The sequence below is a fragment of the Eretmochelys imbricata genome, chromosome 13 (genome assembly GCF_965152235.1).
Source record: "Eretmochelys imbricata isolate rEreImb1 chromosome 13, rEreImb1.hap1, whole genome shotgun sequence".
NCBI classification, from domain to species: domain Eukaryota; kingdom Metazoa; phylum Chordata; order Testudines; family Cheloniidae; genus Eretmochelys; species Eretmochelys imbricata.
In genome coordinates, this window is record NC_135584.1 from 35,350,285 (window position 1) to 35,373,188 (window position 22,904).

General features: G+C 53.1%; 2 pseudogenes across 1 annotated transcript; both read left to right on the forward strand.

Annotated features, from left to right (window-relative positions):
• Positions 1–2,035: 2,035 nt before the first annotated feature.
• Positions 2,036–11,073, forward strand: LOC144273495 (ribonuclease pseudogene; annotated as a pseudogene). The gene is made up of 2 exons (XR_013347762.1): positions 2,036–2,109; positions 10,264–11,073. The product of XR_013347762.1 is annotated as a ribonuclease pseudogene (transcript).
• Positions 11,074–16,887: 5,814 nt separating this feature from the next.
• On the forward strand, positions 16,888–17,358 carry LOC144273900 (ribonuclease pseudogene; annotated as a pseudogene).
• Positions 17,359–22,904: the final 5,546 nt, after the last annotated feature.

Sequence of the window (22,904 nt, forward strand, 5' to 3'; positions counted from 1 at the left end):
CTTGGTTCCAGCGCTGCCTGACCTCCAGGTGAGAGCCCCGACTCCTCCCAGGCCCCAGCTCTCATCCTCCACCTCACACCTCCCAGTCCTTTCTTCAGCTGCTGGGGGGTTGTTCAACTTCCCTACAGAGAGGTGGGGCAGTCCATGCCCCTCGCAGTCCTTGGGTGCTAGGTGTTGGCTCCTCGGGGTTGTCTTCTCAGATGCTCCCCTGAGATGGAGACTAAGGGTCAGATGGCTAGGGGACACCCACACTTACGTGTCTCAGCCTGCCCAGAGAGCCAGCAGTCCCCTTCCACTCATGGTGCAACAACACAGCACATAGGGGAAACTGAGGCACATCCAGGCCTCATAAACATATTACAGAATATTCCCACATTGTCACACGCTTCAGCGGGCAGATGCCCTGGGAAATGATCGGCAAAGGGAAGAGTTCAAGCAGCTGCTCTTGCGATTCCAGGAGATCTCAGCAAAAGACTCTTCTGGCTGTAGAGAACCCAAGTACCAGGCGCACCGCCTGTTTTGGGGGCCAGTACAGGGTACCGGGCTGCTTACGGGGCTGCACAAAAGACACTGGATAGGCCCTTGGACAGGAGAGTTATACAGGAGTGTCACTGTACTTTGAATAGTCCAACCCAAAACCTAACGGGACCTGGCAACTTCTAGTAGACCACAGACAACTTGGTGGGACTTAGCTCCAGGGATACACTTGCCAAGGGCTGCGGTGGCAGCTCAGTCCCTGGCAGCTGGTTTTTGAAAAGCTCTGCCCTCGTTCAAACAGGAATCAATTTGGGGCAGCTCGCCATCCTGTGCTCTACAGGAGGTCAGACCAGATGATCGCAATGGTCCCGTCTGGCCTTGGAATCTACGCGGCAAAGGAGCTCAGGTTTTCTAAAGCCAAACTCTTCTCTGCCCTGGAGGTCGGGGTTGGACTCCCCAGTTGGGTCCGGGTGATCGGTGTCAATCAGTTAATCACCGACATGGCCCCTGGAGGACATGCTCCTTTGGGGATGCCGATGCCCCTCCAGAGTTCAGCCTCTCCCTGCGCTGGGGTGATGCAGCTGCCAGGGAAGAGGATAAATATTCACTGACAAAAAACCGACAGCAATGCAGCGTTCCGGCTGCGCGGCAGTATATGGCGCCCTTCCGGAACACCGCTTGCAGCAAAACCGGCACCTCTGACGAGTTAAGGGACCTGCCTCCCCGGAGAACGAAACTCTCACGCAGGTTAGGCTTTGATTCCTGCTCCCCCAAAGACCTGCGGGGGGTGCCATGCACTCACAGGGGGTATTCCTCAAAGGAGCGAGACCACCATGCCAGCACCAGAGCTGTGGTTCAACCCCCCAGGTCTGGGCAAAAAAAGAATAAGTTGCAAAAATACATCAACGGTGAGAAAAGCTGGTATTTTTTTCCAGGCAGCCTGTATCTCAGGAACCCCTGGGTCAAATAACCCCAAATTTGGATCAGTAACCCTAAGGGGTGCGCTTTGGCAGAGGGTGAGAGGGGATGCAGTAGGGGGCATTCCACCCTTGGAATCAGAGCTGACCCAAATGCCCCAGCATGGTGCTGGGGGGCAGAGAGTGGGATGGGTGACTCAGGAAGGGGTGCTGTGCCCTGTTCTGTGCTGATGTTTGTGCATTTTTCTACAAAGCGCCCAGCCACTCCTGCTCATTACCTCTGCCCTGGCAATGTGGGTTAATTCTGCTGCCCGGGTTGCATCGCAGAATTGAGGAAATCTGCCTCCCACGGTGCCATGAGGATGTGACATCCTGACCCGGCACCGGGACGCCACCCAGTGCTAGTCACTGCCCCCCCCCCCCCCAGAATCCCGGAGGGCACTGGGATGGGGACCCTAGTGCACAGCGAGGGGCAGGTCATTGTGATAAGTGTGAGCAGAGTATGTCCCAACCACCCTGCTGTGGGTCAGGGCAAAGCTTCCCCTTTCGATGGGGCGTTGCCGCTTCTTGTGGGCCTGGATTATGAAATACTTAACGTCAGATATTTCTCTGCCACCAGTTCCCTCTTCTTTTAACTCCCATGCAGCCAGGGGGAGGCCAGCTCTGCAGACAGCTGGATCAATTCTCCGGGGGAAACAGAGGCACCAGCACTCGGGTGAGTGGGAGAGCATGGGAGAAGGGCACTGGCAATCCAGGCAGGATTGTTCAGCAGTTTAGCAAGTAGAGAGGAATGATAGGAAATGCACCAAAGAGGAGTTCAGACAAGGCTCTTCTCTCCTATACGTTCCAAAGGTTTGTACAAAGAAGGTGGGTGTTGTTTTACAGGGGGGGAAACTGAGGCAAACAAAACTGAAGCCGCCTACAAGAGGTCAGTGGTTGAGCCAGGATGAGAATCTAGGGCTCATGAATCCCAGCCGGGGTCCCCCCCATCCCTTGTTCAAGGCTACTTGGGATCCTGAGGGAATGGGGGAAGGGTGGTCCCCAAGAAGGGGGGATCCTGAAGGATTGGGGAAAGGGGAGGTCCCTGTGAAGGGGGATGCTGAAGGGATTGGGGGAAGGGGGTCCTCTGGAAGTGGGATCCTGAGGGGATTGGGGGAAGGGCAGTCCCCAAGAAGGGGGGCACTGAGGGGATTAGGGGAAGGGGGTCCCCTGGGAAAGGGATCCTGAGGGGATTGGGGGAAGGGCGGTCCCCAGGAATGGGGATCCTCAGGGGATTGGGGGAAGGGCAGTCCCCAGGAAGGGGGAACCTGAGGGAATGGGGAGGGGGGGTCCCACATGAGGGGGGAAAGAAGGTTAAGCCATAGCCCATGCTGCCCATATCCCCCTGTACCATGGGAACAATGCTCCTTTATCTTGTTGGGAACATTTACCAGCCTGACTCCTGATCGTTGGGGTGCTCTCAGTACCTTGGCTTGCTTTCTTGGAGCGCTGATCCCCCATTCTCCAGCTAGCATCGGGGAGCCTTGAGTGCGACTATCCCCCCCAAAATCAAGTTTTGAGCTGGCCCCCCCAAACCCAGAGGCCATTTCTGAAAACTTTGGTTTGAATGTTGCAGTGGGTTTGGGAGCTAAAACATCAGGGACTGAAGAAGGGCAAAGTCTTGTTCTTAAAGGTATCGTTTAGAGCTGCTCCTCCCCACCCTGATCTCAGCTCTCCAGCCCTCCTCCTGGAATAGAGTCCTGTTCATCGCAGGTTCATGCTGGTTTATGGAGATTGTAATCTCTTCTCGGCCGGGACCCTCTCTTACTACATGTTTGTAAAATGCCTAGCAGAATAGGGCCATGATCTCAGCTGGGGGGCACCTGGTGCCTATAGCTCCGGGCCAGGGGCAGCAGAGCCCGGGGCTGGGTCCAGCTGGAGAAAGTCCCCCCGGGGTGGGCACACAAAGACTTTCAATGAAAGTCTGTCCCTGGTGCAGGCCCCAGCTGGGGAAGGAGCGGCTGCTGAGCCTGGGCTCCCAGCTCCCCCTGGAGGCTACAAAGCTCCACCCCCGTGTCTCTGTTCATTGTTTTTCCTGCTTCCTTTCTTCCTGCCGGTCCTCGTTCCCCCAGCCCATTCCTGGCTCCTTCTGCACCGACTTGAGCCGGGGTCCCCCATGCCCTTTTAAATTGCCTGGGCCTCTGGGCAGTTGCCCCCTTTGCCCCGCCCTGTCAGCGGGGCCTAGTTAAGGGGCTGATATGTATACTAAAGATTGCTAAAGACAGACTCTCCTAGCTTCTCCTGGGGATCTGGTTTCCTGTCTACTGTAGAGTCATTGTCAAAGATTGGGACTGGGGTTATTACCCGGTGTGTCTCCAGGCAGTAGAACAAAGAGGCGATGTCACATGTACATAGATGTTGTGACTAGAAACAACGCGGTACTGCTCCTCCGTTACAGGTTTCCCTCGCCGCTGGTTGGCTCCCTTTTCTAAACCTGACAGGCATGAGGCAGTGGCCTCGTTTGCCTCGTTGGACTGGTCTGACTCCCCAGATGGAACAGGGAGGATTCTGAATTCTTCCGCTACCCTAGCTGTGCCCTTTGGGGAGGTGGATAAATTTCAGCGATGGGAGAACCCCTATGGAGAATTGCATAGCCGTAAGCTGTGGGAGTGGCGGGCTATGGGGCTTTTGTTAAAAAGGATATTGCCCGCACTGAGTGGAATATAACGCTGCTAATGCCGCTTTGTCCTTTACTAGCCTTAACAGGAAGCCTGTGGGTGAATGGGTTTGTACATGGAGGTGAACCAGGTTGGCAGAATAAACATTAATGGGGTGTATTAGGTAGTCCCAGAAGAGGACAGAGTTAAGGTTGTGCTGGCATGTTAGCTTTTCATTGCCTGCTTTTCAGAAGACTGCCTTTTGCCCTGCGAAATGTTCTGTGAGAGGACGACAAAGCACCAAGGAACCTTAATGCTGTGGTAACCTCATTGTTTTGGTCTGCTTTCCCCCACCGTGCTGTTCTCTCACATTGAGCTATTTCACAAGGCGGGAGGGAACAAAGACAAGATACGCTGGGGTTGTGTCCTGGTACAGGCAGGGAGTGCTGTCACGTCCAGACTGGTATAGAATGTGGTTACCAAATCAGAGCCAAAAAAGGCATGCAACAAGTAACGGCTGGTGGGGGATATGTGCCATTCCCTCCAGCTAGTGGATATCAATACAGGGCCTCCTAGATGAATGTGTGTGCAGCAGATTTGCCGTGGACGGTGCACACGCCACCATATTAATTGCTTCCCAAGAGGAGGGGTATGTTTGTCTCCGTCCTGCCCTGTGCTGCTTTCCTTCAGCTCATCTGGTTAGCTGGTTAGCATGGCTGTTTGGGCTCATGAACATTTTTAATATTGATCCACAAGAGCAACTGGCTATATTTCTGTCAGTCATCCTGAGGGGACTGGGGGAGAAGGGGGTCCCAGGAAAGGGGGATCCTGATGGGAGGGAAGGAGAGTCCCTGGGAACAGTGATCCTGAGGGAATGGGGGAAGGGTGGTTCCCCGGGAAGTAGGATCATGAGAGGATTGGGAGAAAGGGTGGGGCCTGGCAAAGGGGGATCCTGAGGGGAAGGGGGGGTCCCTTGGAAAGGGGATCCTGAGAGGATGGGGGGAAGGGGAGTTCCTGCGAAGGGGGAGATGGGTGAAGGGTGGTCCCTGGGAAGGGGTGACCCTAAGGAGATTGGGGGAAGGGCTGTCCCCAGGAAGGGGGATCCTCAGGGGATTGGGGGAAGGGGTTCCCTGGGAACAGGGATCCTGAGGGTACTGGGGGAAGGGGGTCCCACGCGAGGGGGGAATAAAGGTTAAGCCATAGCCCACGCTGCCCATATCCCCCTGTACCATGGGAACAGTGCTCCTTAATCTTGTTGGGAACATTTGCCAGCCAGACTCCTGATCGCTGGGGTGCTCTAAGTACCTTGGCTTGCTTTCTCGGAGTGCTGATCCCACATTCTCCAGGTAGCATCGGGGAGTCTTGAATGCGACTATCCCCCCAAAATCAAGTTCCAACCTGGCCCGCTTTTCTTCCCGATCATTCCCTAGATCATCCAATCATAGAAGATTAAGGTTGGAAAAGACCTCAGGAGGTCATCTAGTCCAACCCCCTGCTCAAAGCAGGACCAACCCCAACTAAATCATCCCAGCCAGGGCTTTGTCAAGCAGGGCCTTAAAAACCTCTAAGGAAGAAGATTCCACAACCGCCCTAGGTAACCCGTTCTAGTGCTTCACCACCCCCCTAGTGAAATAGTTTTTCCTAATATCCAACCTAGGCCTCCCCCCACCCCCCTGCAACTTGAGACCATTACTCCTTGTTCTGGCATATGCCTCCACTGAGAACAGCCGAGCTCCATCTTCTTTGGAGCCCCGCCTCAGGTAGTTGAAGGCTGCTATGAAATCCCCCCTCACTCTTCTCTTCTGCAGACTAATTAAGCCCAGTTCCCTCAGCCTCTCCTCATAAGCCATGTGCCCCAGCCCCCTAATCATTTTCATTGCCTTCCGCTGGACTCACTCCAATTTGTCCACATCTTTTCTGTAGTGGGGGGCCCAAAACTGGACGCAATACTCCAGGTGTGGCCTCAACAGTGCCAAAGAGTGGGGAATAATCACTTCCCTCATCTGCTGGCAACGCTCCTGCTAATGCAATCCTGACCCACAGGCAGCTGAGAACATACCTCTATTTTCTCTGCACTGCACCCCACTGTACTCAGCCACTCATTCCCTCACCCCTCTAATCCCCCACCCCTCCCCTGGCTCCCCAACAAAAACCTTTTCATGGCATGACCAGCAGCCCCTCTCCTGCGCCCTGTGCCTGAAGCATCCATCTTCCCTCCTTACCTGGAAACATCAGCTCACAAGCACTTTTCTTCCTCCTCCCATTTACAGGTTGTGATTTTCAAAGGGATTTGAAAATCTCACTTCTCATAGAATCATAGAATATCAGGGTTGGAAGGGACCTCAGGAGGTCATCTAGTCCAATCCCCTGCTCAGAGCAGGACCAATCCCCAACTAAATCATCCCAGCCAGGGCTTTGTTAAGCCTGACCTTAAAAACTTCTAAGGAAGGAGATTCCACCACCTCCCTAGGTAACGCATTCCAGTGTTTCACCACCCTCCTAGTGAAAAAGTTTTTCCTAATATCCAACCTAAACCTCCCCCACTGCAACTTGAGACCATTGCTCCTTGTTCTGTCATCAGCTACCACTGAGAACAGTCTAGATCCATCCTCTCTGAAACCCCCTTTCAGGTAGTTGAAAGCAGCTATCAAATCCCCCTCATTCTTCTCTTCCGCAGACTAAACAATCCCAGTTCCCTCAGCCTCTCCTCATAAGTCATGTGTTCCAGACCCCTAATCATTTTTGTTGCCCTTCGCTGGACTCTTTCCAATTTTTCCACATCCTTCTTGTAGTGTGGGGCCCAAAACTGGACACAGTACTCCAGATGAGGCCTCACCAATGTCGAATAGAGGGGAACGATCACGTCCCTCGATCTGCTGGCAATGCCCCTACTTATACATCCCAGAATGCCATTGGTCTTCTTGGCAACAAGGGCACACTGTAGACTCATATCCAGCTTCTCGTCCACTGTAACCTCTAGGTCCTTTTCTGCAGAACTGCTGCCGAGCCATTCGGTCCCTAGTCTGTAGCGGTGCATGGAATTCTTCCATCCTAAGTGCAGGACTCTGCACTTGTCCTTGTCGAACCTCGTCAGATTTCTTTTGGATCAATCCTCTAATTTGTCTAGATCCCTCTGTATCCTAGCCCTACCCTCCAGCGTATCTACCTCTCCTCCCAGTTTAGTGTCATCTGCAAACTTGCTGAGGGTGCAATCCACGCCATCCTCCAGATCATTAATCGAGATATTGAACAAAACCGGCCCCAGGACCGACCCTTGGGGCACTCCACTTGATACCTGCTGCCAACTAGACATGGAGTCATTGATCACTACCCGTTGAGCCCAACAATCTAGCCTGCTTTCTATCCACCTTATAGTCCATTCATCCAGCCCATACTTCTTTAACTCATTGGACCTTTGAATTCCTTCAGCAGCTTTGCAAGTAGCAGAATTCACCATGGAGGTCAAGGAATAAATAAACTTACAAAACCAAGGAAATTAATTCAAAAACTTTGTGAGAGTGATTCTGTGATTCTAGGAAGCTTCAAAGCTTTGTACAAAGAAGGTGGGTGTCGCTTTATAGGGGGGAAATTGAGGCAAACAAAACTGAAGCCGCCTACAAGAGGTCAGTGGTAGAGCCAGGACTAGAATCTAAGACTCGTGAATCCCAACCTGGGTCCCCCACATCCCTTGTTCAAGGCTACTTGGCTCTGAGATGGTGCCCACTAGCTGCAAAACCTGAAAGTTGGGGCATTCAGAGCTGTAACGATTCTCTCATGCCTGCCGCCATGGGTCGCTCTCAGAGCAGCTCGGGCGTAGGCACTCCAGCAGCAAAGACCTGCTCCAAAGGTCTCAGGACTGAGGGGAGTCTCAAGTGCTATTGAAGTCTCCTGGTGCAAAGTTGGGGTTTTGCCAAGGGAGGCCCAAAATACAGCACCCCCAGAAGCAACCACTTTTTAAAAATACCCTCCTGCTTCCACACTGCTTTTTTCCCCACTCGCTGCTGGAGGGTAAAGCTCCAGGCAATATTCACTTAAAACAGACTGTTGTGCTCAGGTAGCACCAGGAACCAAGATCCAGTTTCCAGACCTATGATTAGGGCCCTACCAAATTCACGGCCCATTTTGGTCAATTTCACACTCATGGGATTTTAAATATCCTAAATTTCATTATTTTGGAAATTTAAATCTTAAATTTCACAGTGTTGTAACTGTGGGGGTCCTGACCCAAAAGGGGGTTGTGCGGGGGCCACAAAGTTATTGTATTGGGGTTGCAGAATTGCCAGCCTTACTTCTGCGCTGCTGCTGGCGGTGTGCTGCCTTCAGAGCTGGGCAACTGGAGACCAGTGGCTGCTGGCCGGGCGCCCAGCTCTGAAGGCAGTGCAAAGTAAGGGTGGCAATACTGAGACCCCCCCATCCCCCATAAGAACTTTGCAACCCTCTCTGTGACCCTTTTCTGGGGCGGAGCCCTCCCCCCACCCAGTTTGAGAAATGCTGGTGAAATCTGTATAGTATAGGGTAAAAGTACACGAAAGACCAGATTTCAGTCTGTGACACATTTTTCACAGCTGTGAATTTGGTAGAGCCCTACTTATGATTCCAAAATTAGTGTCTACGCTGCAATGTAAGGCCGTGCCTCACCCTGGACTCAAGCCAACCACCCCACTCCCTTGCATCTACACTGCAACTGTGCTAACCCAGGGCTCAGACCCAGGACCCTGCAGGGCGGGTGGGCAATGTTCCCTCTAATTTTTTATATCCATGTGCAGAATGAATTTTGTTATGTGCACCAATATGGAGGTGATGTGTGGCGGGGGTGGGGCTGAGGGGTTTGTAGTGCGGGAGGGGACTCAGGGCTGGGGCAGAGAGGTGGGGTGCAGGGGGGTGAGGGCTCAAGCTGGGGGTGCAAACTCTGGGGTGGGGCCAGAGATAAGGAGTTTAGAGTGCAGGCTGACCAGGGGCTGGGGTCAGAGGACTCCCCCCAGCCATCTCCCTGTTGGCAGCAGCTCCGGGACTGGGGCTGGGGCTGGGGCTGGGGCTGGGGGAGAGAGACCTCTCCCTGCCGACAGCAGCTCTGGGGCCAGGGCTGAGGCACCTCTCCTCCGTGGCGGCAGGAGCCCCGGGGCCAGGGGAGAGGCCCACGGCAGCCCTGCATGCCCCAACTTGCTCTGCTCCACTCCCCAGTACCCACCCACCTCCGACCTCTCTCCTCTCCAGGCCCCTGTGGCTACGCTCCTGTGCAGCCCTCAGCCGTGCAGGTTAGAGGGAACTTAGCTGGAGGGTCCCAGCTGAAGTGAAGCTGGGACCCAGGGGCTGAGCCCTACTGCTTTACAGTGTAGACGCAGCGCCGCTGACTCAGGTCCTGGGAATCAGCTGGAAGTATCCCACAATTCCACAGGACAACTTCCTTACTCCTCTCAGGGCCACAGCTCAGGTCAGTGTGGACCCGTTCTCTTCTGACCACATGCACTATCAGAGAGCTGCCTGGTTTGGCAGCAGAGAACGAACCCAGCAAGCCTTTTGCAAAGCCAGCTGCTTCCTGCTCACAGTCAGGGCAGGCAGAAAAGTTTTCCCATGGGCCCTAGGGATAGAGCGGCCATATTGTGGGGTGCTAGGGGGTCTGCAGGCTGCAGTGTGGGTGCCAGATCCCCAGGTTTGAGCCCGAGTTAGAAAAGCCCTTTGGTTAAAATACCACATAGACGCCCAAGCTCAGGGTTCCCAACATGGCTCGGCTGAGTGGTGTCCCACTAACCCTGAGCTTACACTGCAGTGTAGACGTACCCTTAGGAGCAGGGGAAGTTTGGCAGCACAATCCCTGGGATTGGCAAGCATTCAAAACACTCTAAATCCCACCCACCTGGGCAGAGCGCCTGGATGTTTGGCATGGCACATCGGTGTCTGGGGCATTGCCAGGGTCACTCGGGCAAGGGGATCCCTTCCAAACCACTCTGCTTTACATGAACGACTAGCAGACTGGCTTGGAAATGGCTGGGCCATGGTTGGGGTGAAGAGAAACTAGGGGAAGGGGGGAAAAGCTAGGGTGATGCCACTGCCATGAGGCCATTTAAATACTGTATGTTATGTGATAGAGTGACACTGGCATCCTCTAGTCGCCGCAGCCTTCGGCGAGGACGAGCCCTGAAATCACTGCAGCAGAGGTGAGTCGCCCAAAGGGGGTCCATGCCGTGCTGGTCTCACATTCCCATCTCACCCACCTCCCGCTTTCTCCCCTCCAGCCAACGATGAAGAAAAGGATGGGTCCAGGCCTTCTGCTGCTGATTTTCCTCTTGTTGGCCTACATGGCCATGGCCAGGAGGGAGACACCGTATGAGAAGTTCCAACGGCAGCATGTCGACACCTCCAGGAGCTGGGAGCCCGACCCCAACCGCTACTGCAACCTCATGATGCTGCGGAGGAACATGACGGTGTCCAGCTGCAAAGAGCTCAACAGCTTCGTCCACGGGGTGCTGGCGGGGGTAGTTGCCATCTGCAGCTCAGAGGGGACATGGCATCATGGGAACTTTTACTACAGCAACTCACCCTTCCCAGTCACAGACTGCCAGACCACAGGGGCGTCCCTCTGGCCCCGCTGCATTTACAGGGGAGTCGTCAGCCATAAGAGAATTTGTGTCGCCTGCACAAATAAGCAGCCTGTGCACTATGCCCTGCCATCGGTGTGCAGCGGCCCATGAGCCGTGGGGCGGACATGGAGACCTGCAGCTCCTCTGGGCTTTGGCAATGCTGGCAGCCCTGCGCGCCCATAGCTGCTGGACGCTGTCCCCTTCCTCCTCCCCAACAGGGTATTTGGACACCGCACTGGGGACAGCAACAAAGGCTGTTATTCCTTTTTCTATGGCAAATTATAGCTGCCCCTTCCCTTCCCCCACCCTCTGCTCCCCCTAGTGCCTATTATATAATGTGGGCACCTTTTCCCCATCCTTTATCCATGGAGGGGGAGGCGAGGGACGGGTCAAAGTGCAGTGGAGATGTTACCAGCCTGAGCCCCGGATGCTGTTTTCTCTTGCTTCTTCCTGCAATAAAATACTTTTTGCAAGTGCAGAATGGCTCGGGGGGGGAGGGGGCGTTGTGGAGGATTTGCTATAGGCAAGACAGCACTCCCTATTTCCAGTGCTTCAGTAGCAGCTGACAAACATGACTGTCTTGCTCAAAAGGGGCAGGGAATGGGACATGGGGCCTTTCTCCTCTACGGGGTGCTGGTTCCAGACAATTTTCCTTTCCCATGAGACGCCAGGTGGGAGACAGCCCATGAGAAAAGCTGGGTGTGAAAATCTCCCGACATGGTGCAAATCCCCTTGGGTTTAATGTTGAATATAAAATATAGCCGATACACAGGGACAAACCAAAGCACCAGTGCCCAGGCAGGGCTGCAGCGTGTGGAGACACCATCAGTCCTGGGAGAGGGACGGCAGAGCTGGGAATTTCATGGCAAGCCGCCAAACGGCCCATGAAAGATGTGAATGCCTGATCCCGCACTTCACAAGCCCAGGGCAGGAACCCCTGGGTTACAGGATTAAGTGTGTTGTTTTTCCTCATTAAACCCCCTTTTCCTTATCCCCTTTGCATCTACTCCACCTTTCCACTGGGGTTCTGGGGAGGCTCCTGGCTGGGCCTGGTGGAGCTGCTCCAGATGGAGGGCCCTGAAAATAGGATCCTGTAGCAGCCAGCCCCCCCACACACACTAGCCTCCTGGTCCAGATGTGTCAATTCCCAGATGGGTTTGGGGACGATGAGACAAGGAATTCATGGCCCGGGCCCCCAAAGCATGGGGCTCCTGGCAGAATTTGAACCCACAACGGTGGAAAAGTGCTACCCCAGAAAGTGCTACCAAATCCCCCCTTCCCAAATGAGGTGACTCTCTCGTTCCTCTCTCACGGGAGCTGGCGTCTGGGCAGACAGACTTCTGGTGGTCCCTCCCATCCGATGACAGACACAAGTGAGCTCTGTCAGATGAGGGTTAATTTCCTCCCATGACAGTAAACAATTAGAGCTCACGGCTGCTTCTAACCAGGATTTGAACCCATGACCATGCACATGGTAAACAACGTGCACAGCCCCAGACTTGGGCACTCCCTGTGCCCAGCTAAACGGCTCTGTCCTAACTCGCTCATGGCCTCTCCTGGTGCCAGAGGCGTTTCCTGTACCAAGCAGCCACAACCTTGCAATGGAGATACGCTGATGGTCTCTGTTCCTAGCTGCATGGCTTTACGTTTAGCTGGATCCAAACACACATTGCTTGCTTAGGCCCAGTTTACCAACCAATCCACATTGTCCTCTAGCAGTGACCCCCGGCCCTTGTTATTTACCATCCCCCGTCTTTGCTGAAAACTTGATCTGTTTTTTCCAGTCCATTGATCCAACCGGTCAATAGCCCAGAAGATCCACCTGGCCAAAGGGGGCCCAACCCGGCAAGAGCCAAGGGCCCGAACCCTGACACTGTCTCGGGGAGAGGAGGAAAAATGAGGCCCCTGGAGCTGGGCATTGTCACCCACCACAATGGGGGCCCTGATCAGGTCAGGGTCTGGGCAGTGACCAGCACAACGGGGGCCCTGATACCAGTTGGGTTCTGGGCAGTGCTTGGCACAATGGGGGCCCTGATATCAGTCGGAGTCTGTGTAGTGCCTGGCACAATGGGGCCCTGATCTCAGTCGGGGACTGGAAAGTGCCTGGCACAACGAGCCCCTGATCTCGGTCGGGGTCTGTGCAGCTGTGACCCTTAGCGCCCCGCATGCCACCTGGCAGAAGTCCCTCTGTTCTGTAACTCCTCTGAGGCCCAACACACTCACTGCCCCTAACAGGGTGCAGTCATAGTATTTCTCTGCAAGGTGTAACAAAGGAAAGCTGCACACACTGCTCAGTAACACCCTGGCCTGACATAGGCACAAACGGTGCACAGAGTTATGTGTCTGTGCCACACAGATGGTCCTCACACGTGTTTCAAGGACAGACTTCATCTGCAAGTTCATCCTGACATAGGAATGTGGCTTTACCACTCTGACTAAGGCCAGAGACTTGGGAAGTTACATGTGCCTGAGTCAACAGGAAAAGCCAGCTGAGAGCCGGGTGAGGGAGCCGGGAGTGTGTCAGCTGATTGGAGAACAGTCAGCGGGGCTGTCGAGGTTCCTTCCCCACTCTGACCTCTAGGGTACAGATGTTCCTTCCCCACTCTGAACTCTAGGGTACAGATGTGTGGACCTGCATGAAAACCTCCTAAGCCTACTTTTACCAGCTTAGGTTAAAACTTCCCCAAGGTACAAACTATTTTACCCTTTGCCCTTGGACTTCCACTGCCACCACCAAACGTTTATCTGGGTTTATTTTTATTAGGAAAGCGTTGTTTGGAAACGTCTTTCCCCCCAAAATCCTCCCAACCCTTGCACCCCACTTCCTGGGGTAGGTTTGGTAAAAATCCTCACCAATTTGCATAGGTGACCACAGACCCAAACCCTTGGATCTTAAGAACAATGAAAAAGCACTCAGTTTCTGAAAAGAAGGATTTTAATAGAAGTAAAAAGTAAAGAAGAATCACCTCTGTAAAATCAGGATGGTAAATATCTTACAGGGTAATTAGATTCAAAACACAGAGAATCCCTCTAGGCAAAACCTTAAGTTACAAAAAGACACACAGACAGGAATATCCATTCTATTCAGCACAACTTAATTTCTCAGCCATTTAAAGAAATCATAATCTAACGCATATCTAGCTAGATTACTTACTAAATTCTAAGACTCCATTCCTGTTCTGTCCTCAGCAAAAGCATCACACAGACAGACCCAGACCCTTTGTTCTTCCCCCTCCTCCCAGCTTTTGAAAGTATCTTGTCTCCTCATTGGTCATTTTGGTCAGGTGCCAGTGAGGTTATCCTAGCTTCTTAACCCTTTACAGGTGAAAGGATTTTTCCTCTGGCCAGGAGGGATTTTAAAGGTGTTTACCCTTCCCTTTATATTTATGACAGGGGCAGAGACCTTTACCTAAGGGTGCCCGTCTAAGGGCAACTGGACTATAAGGCGAAGGGGAGAGATCCTCTTTGTGCCCATCACTCCAAGGGGCTGGCTCTGGCCGTACAGTGGATCCCCTGCCATGTGGGAGTGTGAACCTGAAAATTTGCTTTGGGTCAGTGTGACCTGCTGCAGGAGGGGCAATCCGGAGCACTGAAGACTCGTGTCCCCTTTTACCTGTCTCTGCGTGGGATGCCGGCAGGCCTCAGGGAGCAGCCTCTTCGCGTCTATGCATTAGGCAGTCCTGAGCCAAAGTTTCGGGTTCAGGAGCCTGCCTGCAGCGCCACAGCTGGCCACTGGGCCCCCAGCATTGGTTAACTCTTCCCAGCCCCAATTTTCCCCAGATGGTGAGTTCTGCATCGTCCGTCCCTCTCCTGGGCAGCTCAGATATTGAAGATCCATTGCCCTCCCAACCCCCGGGAGGATCAAACCAAGTCTATTCTTTTAACTGGAGTTATCAAATTGTTCACATGAAACACAGCACTGGATGGGTTCAGATTAAAGATAAAGCAAGTTGATTTACAGATGCAGTGAGAACTTTCAAGTGAGTTCGAGCATCGGGCATGAAAGTCAGGAAAGACAAGAGAAATGAAGATAAAATGCTTCCCCGCAGCAAAAACTTAACAAGCTAGACTTGGTTGAAGGGAAAATCCTTCCCACATGGTCCCAGCAACCTGGCAAACCAGATTCTCAGATCAGGATCAACTCCCAAAGCCAAAAAGCTGGTCCCTTTAGCTTCTTAGGGGACTAAGAGATGATCTGGGGTGTTTTTGCCCCTCGCTTTAATAGTCCGGTCACCCTCTGAAATGCAGTTTCTGGACAGTTACCCCTCGTAAAGGTCATTCCCACAGTGAGGATGGAGACATGGGGTCTCATGGGGACAGAGCCCCCCTTTCTTGGCAAAGACAGGCCATTTGACAGGTGAGGGCCCATCAACTTTGCTGACTCCTGACCAGAGGCGTGAGCTTGTGCTTTGTCTTTGTGAACCCAGTTTAGCCTGCCCCCAGACTCGCCTGGCAAACACATTGCAATCATAATCTCAGCTCATGTTCATAACTCTGGCTATGCATTTAGTGCACATATTCCACATGAATATTACCCATCAGGCTGTCATTACTCTTTAAATGCTACCTTGCATGGAATCCTTGGCATGGAGATTATTACAATAAATGCAGGGTGTGAACACGGGGACTCAGGGTCACACTGAGGTACTTAGCCATGGGTTGTCGCTGGCTGAAGGCAGGTTGAGTCACCAAGAAGAGAGTTTATACTTGTGGTTTATCTGTGATCATTTTCTGTCTCTATTCTCTTTGCTATGTGGCACTTGAAGCTCTGTTCTTTAGTCCTAAATGTACCCTGGTTTTGTTACAAATTCATCTCACTGCCCCTAACACTGCCACAGTATTTCTCTGCAAGGCACAGCAAAGCAAACCGGTGACACACTGCTCAGTAACACCATGGTGTAACGTAGGCACAAAAGGTACATAACGAGGTATGTGCCACACAGATGGTCCTCGCATGTGTTTCAGGGACACACTTGATCTACAAGTTCATCCTGACACAGAAATGTGGCTTTACCACTCTGACTAAGGCCAGAGACTTGGGAAGTTACATGCGTCTGAGTCAACAGGAAAAGCCAGCTGAGAGTTGGGTGAGGGAGCCAGGAGTGTGTCAGCTGATTGGAGAACAGTCAGCGGGGCAGAGACCTTTACCTGGCCCGTCTAAGGTCAGTTGGACTATAAGGAGAAGGGGAGAGATCACCTTTCTGGCCACCACGTGAGGACAGAGCAGCTGGGTCTCTCTGAAGCTTTGCATAGAGGGTTCCTAGCCACGTGGGAGAGGGACACCGAGAAGTCACATTAGGTAAGACAGGGAGCTTCGCTATGGATTCTGGCTGGCTGAGGGCAGGTTGAGTCACTGGGGCTGGAGGTCGTATGTGTGTCTTCTCTGTGACCATTTTAGCCTCTGGTCTCTCTGCTTCATGGCACAGAAAGCTCTGTTCTTTAGTCAGGACTGGACCCTGGTTCGTTATAAATCCATCTCAGTGCTGTGATATTGAAGGGAAGGGTGAGGACCCAGCAGAGCCACCAGGCTGGCCATGTCCTGGCTCTTTGGGGGTGGCGGCCTGGGTGATTTCTCTGCTTGTCCAGGCTGTCTGCTGCAGGGAGATGCTTCTGAAGAGCTGGGGAACTGGAGAGCCCCAAGGGCTACCTGTAAAGCAAGGCCAGGGTGTGCCAGGACCAGAGGAGTGTGCCGGGCCACCCAGCCGACGGGAGAGGCAGGGAGCAGACTCATTTTAGCAGCTGCAAATCTCTCTTGCTTTGAGGCAGGGGGGTGACGTGGTGATTTACAGCTCCGGACACCTGAAGAAACATCACAACAGCACCCAGTACAACAGGAGCCCTGATCTCAGTTGGGGTTCGGGCAGTGCCCGGCACAATGGGAGCCCTGATATCGGAGGGGTCTGTGCAGCACCCGGCATAATGGGGGCCCTGATTTCAGGCGGGGTCTGTGCAGCACCTGGGACAACAGGTACCCTGATCTCAGACTGGGTTAGGGTGACCAGATAGCAAGTGTGAAAAATTGGGCCAGGAGGTGGGAGGTAATAGGAGCCCATATAAAAAAAATCCCCAAATATCGGGACTGTCCCTATAAAATTGGTATATTGGGACACCCTAGTCGGGGTCTGTGCAGCACCCGGCACAACAGGGGCCCTGATCTCTGTCGGGATCTGGGCAGTGCCCAGAAGGTTCCGTGGAGAAGGCAGATCCCCACCCTGCACTGTCTCCATCCATCTCCTCCCTCTTTCCCCACTGCAGGTTGATCCAGGGACAGACTGAGCCATGGCCCTGAGGGGAACTCGCCCCACACTCCTGCTGCCCCTCGTCCTGCTGGTTGCCAGTCTGGCCCTGGCCCAAGAGGAGTCACGTTATGAGAAGTTCCTGAGGCAGCATGTAGATGCCTCCGACCCCAGCCCTCCGGACGCCCGGCGCTACTGCAACCTCCTGATGCGGCGCCGGGACATGGCCACTGCCCACAAGTGCAAACACCTCAACACCTTCATCCACAGCAGCGCCAACCAGATCAAGCCCGTCTGCGGGGATGGGGGGGAGCCGGCAGGAGGAGACCTGCGCCTCAGTGAAGACCCCTTCCCCCTCACCATCTGTGAGCTCCAAGGAGGAGCCGATCCCCCCGACTGTGACTACAGCGGGTCCAGTAGCACCAGCAGGATCGTCATTGCCTGCGTTGATGGAGAACCAGTCCACTTTGAGACACAGGTTGAGAGTCAGGCAGGGGAGGGGAATGAGCTGTGATCCCTCTAAGGGACACTGAGTCCTCCCACCAAGTCCTGCATCCAAACCCAGACCTTACCAGGATCAACCCCCGAATCCTCCTTCAATCCAGCCTCCAACCCCCCTCAGATCCCCTCCCAAATCCTCCTTAGATCCAACCTCCAACCCTCCTCAGATCAACTGCCGAATCCTCCTCAGATCCAACCTCTGACCCTCCTCAGATCCACTTCCAAATCCTCCTCAGATCCAACCTCCGACCCTCCTCAGATCAACCGCCGAATCCCCCTCAGATCCAACCTCTGACCCTCTTCAGATCAACTGCCAAATTCCCCTCATATCCAACCTCCTACCATCCTCAGATCAACCCCCGAATCCTCCTCAGATCCAACCTCCGACCCTCCTCAGATCAACCGCCAAATCCCCCTCAGATCCAGCCTCCGACCCTCCTCAGATCAACCCCCGAATCCTCCTCAGATCCAAACTCCGACCCTCTTCAGATCAACTGCCAAATCCCCCTCAGATCCAACCTCCTACCCTCCTCAGATCAACCCCCGAATCCTCCTCAGATCCAACCTCCGACCCTCCTCAGAACAACCGCCAAATCCCCCTCAGATCCAACCTCCGACCCTCCTCAGATCAACCCCCGAATCCTCCTCAGATCCAGCCTCTGACCGTCCTCAGATCAACCGCCAAATCCCCCTCAGATCCAGCCTCCGACCCTCCTCAGATCAACCCCCGAATCCTCCTCAGATCCAAACTCCGACCCTCCTCAGATCAACCGCCGAATCCTCCTCAGATCCAACCTCTGACCTTACTTATGTGCCAACTCTCTGGGGCAGGCCTGTCTCTTTGTTCTGTGTTTGTGCAGTGCCAGGCACACTGGGTTGCTGGGCAACTGCAATATGGATAATGATAATAATAATAATGGGCACACTGGGTGCAACTGCAATATGGATAATAAACCATGCCCAAGGAGTTTTATGGACAGTCCTTCCATATTGGGGTTTGACTCCGGTTTTGTCATTAGCCCAGACTAATGGCTCAGGTGGGGGCGGGGTTTTCCAAATGGGATCTGAATGCCCAGCTCCTATTAACTTCCCAGAAGCGCTGTCTCTTCCCAGTCTCTGGTCTGACTGAGAATTAGAAGTGGAAAATTCTCAGCGACAGCCAAGCAGCCACATCCATGCTCAGGCTTGAGGTACGCGGCCTGCTATTCAGAAGCACCAAGCAGCCAAAACTTCTGCTGACCCAACAGGAATGTATGGAGCCCAGCAGCTCTGGAAAATGATGCTCAGGAAGTTTTCTCACCAGGCTTCCTCAGGAATTTGAACCCAGGAGTCCCAATATACCAGCGAACCTGCAAGAATTGAAACTTTAGGAAATGGTCCTAAGCCTTAAATTTTCTGTCCCAGTCTCCCTAGTTCCAGTTCTTGGCCCCACCTCCGTTTCCAGTAGCCAAATGGTACTGTTGCTTGAATAAAGTCATTATTCATTACAGACTCCCTTGAGGACTTAATCAGAAATTAACTCGAATGCTGCTTGATCTGCAAGGAGGCCATGTCTCTTCGGGCTCTGCCGTGGTGGTTATAATTCGGAGCCCCCTGAGATGTGGCCATGAGGGTTTTGGGTGAACACCCCCCTGAACTTCCCCATCCTCCTCCCCCAGTGGTCAACCAGTTACATCAGTGTTGCCAATTTAGTGGTTTTACAATCCCCAACCCATACATTTGAACTCCCCCTCGTATTTCAATCCCTGGGGAAAACACTAGTTTGGGCTGAATCCTAATTCTAAGAGGTGAAAACTCTATGCACCGAGTTTAGCTAAAGTTTGTGGACAGGAGACCATGGTTAATTGCTGCTAGTAGGAGTCATTCAGCCATGCCTAGAGCATAGTAACAGGTTTCAGAGTAGTAGCCATGTTAGTCTATATCCGTAACAAGGAAAGGAGTACTTGTGGCACCTTAGAGACTAACAAATATATTAGAGCATAAGCTTTTGTGAGCTACAGCTCACTTCATCGGATGCATACAGTGGAAAATATAGTGGGGAGATTTTATATACACAGAAAACATGAAACAATGGGTGTTACCATACAGACTGTAACAAGAGTGATCAGGAAAGGTGAGCTATTACCAGCAGGAGAGCAGGAGGGTGGGAGGGGGGAAACCTTTTGCAGTGATAATCAAGGTGGGCAATTTCCAGCACTTTACAAGAACAGTAGGAGGGGAAATAAACAAGGGGAAATAGTTTTACTTTGTGTAATGACACATCCACTCCCAGTCTTTATTCAAGCCTAAGTTAATTGTATGCAGTTTGCAAATTAATTCCAATTCAGCAGTCTCTCGTTAGAGTCTGTTTTTGAAGGTTTTTTGTTGAAGAATTGCCACTTTTAGGTCTGTAATCGAGCGACCAAAGAGATTGAAGTGTTCTCCGACTGGTTTTTGAATGTTATAATTCTTGACGCCTGATTTGTGTCCATTTATTCTTTTACATAGAGACTGTAGGTGCTTAACAACTCAGGTCTGGAGCTCCACAGCCAGCTGACAGTCCTTTGGTATGTCTACACTAATCCCGGGCACTGATTCAGGTTTGAGCCATGCCCTCCTTCTGTCCACACACAAATGAGCTGGCATGACCAGGTGACGACTTTCAGTCTTCACAGGGGAAAAACAATGCTCCTTAACCAAGAGCAAGGCTGGGGGTTCTCCTTCTCAGGACAACAGCTGAGCTGCAGTGCTGGCAGGGCAGGAAAGAGCTGCGGGAAGATGAGGCGAGACAAGCTGGGCTGGAGGACGAGCTGAACTGATCGTGTGTTTTATCAAAGCCTCTTTTCAGGAAACCCAAAAAGGGGACAAGTGGGCAGTGTACTTCACCCCGCTCATTATTGTGTCCCCAAATTAGTCACACCAATTTTGGTCTATTCATTTCTGGTTCCACATCTTCTGTGTTTCACCATGCATGATTTCAGCAATCCTCGAATGGTATCCGTGGGGCCTTTTTGCTTGGATGAATCCAGCTTCTTCGTGTGGGTCACTTGTACTTGTTACAACATTCAGCATTGTTAACGATTTGGCCTGTTTTTCATGGCGGATGTAATGTCTTACACACTTTCCCATACTCTTTACATTTGAGCTCCCAACAGGGGTACACTTTGTAGGCTCCGTGGTCACAACAAAGGTCAAAGAGACATGACTGCAGAGTGAGGCATGTGTAGATTTACAGACTGTGTAGATTTACAGGGGTAGTCGATTATTTTTTGTCAAGGTCCAAATTGCTTGGTCAAGGTCTAGTCAAGGTCCAGACTCCAGAGAAAATAATAATTATAATAATAAGTACAGGAAAAGATTTTGGAGTCTGTTCAAAAGCATCTGGCAGGCCGGATCTGGCCCGCGGTATGCCTATTGAGTACCCCTAGTGTAGAAGGCTCTGCCAGCTGGCTTGTGGGACGGGGTATGATGCTTGCTTTGGGTGTTAAGCAGTTGTGAGCTTGAGCTAGAACCGGTTGTTAAATTTAGAAGCCCTTTTAGAACCAGTTGTTCCGCGAGGGACAACTGGTTCTAAAAGGACTTCTAAATTTAACCGGTCAAAAGTGGCACCTTAGGCGCCGACTCCATGGGTGCTCCAGGGCTGGAGCACCCAAGGGGAAAATTTGGTGGGTGCAGAGCACCCACCGGCAGCTTCCCACCCCACCCCCACCCCCGGCCCCAGCTCACCTCCGCTCCGCCTCCTCCCCTGAACACGCCGCACCGCTCTGCTTCTCCGCTCCCCCACCCCTGGCTTCCCATGAATCAGCTGTTCGTGCGGGAAGCTGGGGCGGGCTGAGACACAGATGGCGGCTTCGCCCTCAGGCCCAGGGAGGCAGAGGTGAGCTGGGGCGGGGGGGGCGCGAGGAGGGCCACCCGCACCACAGCAGGTAACCCGGGGGAGGCGCGCAGGGGAATCGCTCCTCGCCCCAGCTCACCTCCGCCACCCTCAGCCTGAGTGGGAAGCTGCCCCCTGCTTCTCAGCCCTCCCTGGCTTCCCGCCAAACAGCTGATTCACAGGAAGCCACGGCGGGGGAGAAGCAGAGCGGGGCGGTGCATTCAGGGGAGGAGGCGGAGCGGAGGTGAGCTGGGGCCGGGTGTGGGGCGGGGCAGGGAGCTGCCGGTGGGTGCTCTGCACCCACCAAATTTTCCCCATGGGTGCTCCAGCCCCGGAGCACCCACGGAGTCAGTGCCTAAGGCGCCACTTTTGGTGTGATCAGTGGGGGGAGCAGTCACTCCCCCTGCTCCCCCCTAGCTATGCTACTTCGCCCCTAGGAGCCAGAGGGACCTGCCAGATGCTTCCTGGGAGCTGCCCCAGTAAGCACCCCCAGGACTCCCCACCTCACCCCCCCCCCCGGCAGATCCCTCTGCCTCTTAGGGGTAGGGTAGGCACCCATGACGGTGGCCCATGAGACCCTCCTGCCCAGTTCTGGGGGCAGTCAGGGAACAGGGGAGGGGCTGGATGGGGCAGGAGTCCAGGGGGGCATGGGTGGGCAACAGCCCCCTCGTGGGGTGAGGAGGGAACCAGTTGTTAAGATTTTGGCAGCTCATCACTGGTGTTAAGTGGGTCAGGGTTCCAATCCTGGATCAGACCTGTTTTGCAAAGAGGCTAGGTTTGGGAAGAGGAGCAGACATGCTTGGGCAGCAACCGTTGCTAAGACGGGATGAAGAGCGCTGGAGAGGCTGAGCGTGGGTTAGAAAGTCCTGCTTTAATTGGTGAATATATTGAGTGCCTAACTCTAAAGCTGGTTTGAAAACAACTCGTGTAAATCAGTCCCGTCCCCCTGCCCTTTACACCAAAGTCTGTGAAACCCCCTCACACAGGGAGCAATTGGCAGCAGTGGGATTTGAACCCACACCTCTAAAGGCACAGCCACCCAGCCCCTCCCACCCCCAACTCTGCTCCGGTCCTGCCCCGAGCCGTGTCCTAGGCTCCTGGCCCAACAGCTGGCTGGGGCTCTCCCATCTCCTGAGTCTCTGAGAAACAAACCTGAGCACAGGCCCTTGATGGGATGATGGAGAGGATAAGGAGCAAAGAACTGGATTTGACAGACTAAAAATTAACTAAAGGAGCGATACGATCTGTTGATTACACAGAAGTAACTGTACTAACATCGAGTATCGAGTCCAGCCCAGTATCAAAGGCGAATGTACAATAAAATGATTAACTAAGTCTAAAGAAATAGGATTACAAAGTCACTCTAAGTCCTCAGGTCACCTCAACAACAGGACAATGTTGTTCATTTCGCCATTTATGAAACAAAATCCCTTGGAAGAATGATTGAAAAGAAGCCAACCCTGGACGGAGGCAGGGAAACTCTCCACAGCCTTAGTACTGCTCAGCCACTACCCTAACGAAGCTGAGCAGGATGTTGTGGGTAACTAGAGATGGGACAGAGCCATCTGACAGGTTGAGGCTGAGCTGTCAGCCTGATCAACATCCAGTGGCAGGGAGTTCTGTGGGCTAATGTCAACACCAGATAAACCCATGAGAGGCGGAGCCTGCAGGGCAGAGCCAGCTATAAAAGAGCCAAAGATGCCAGA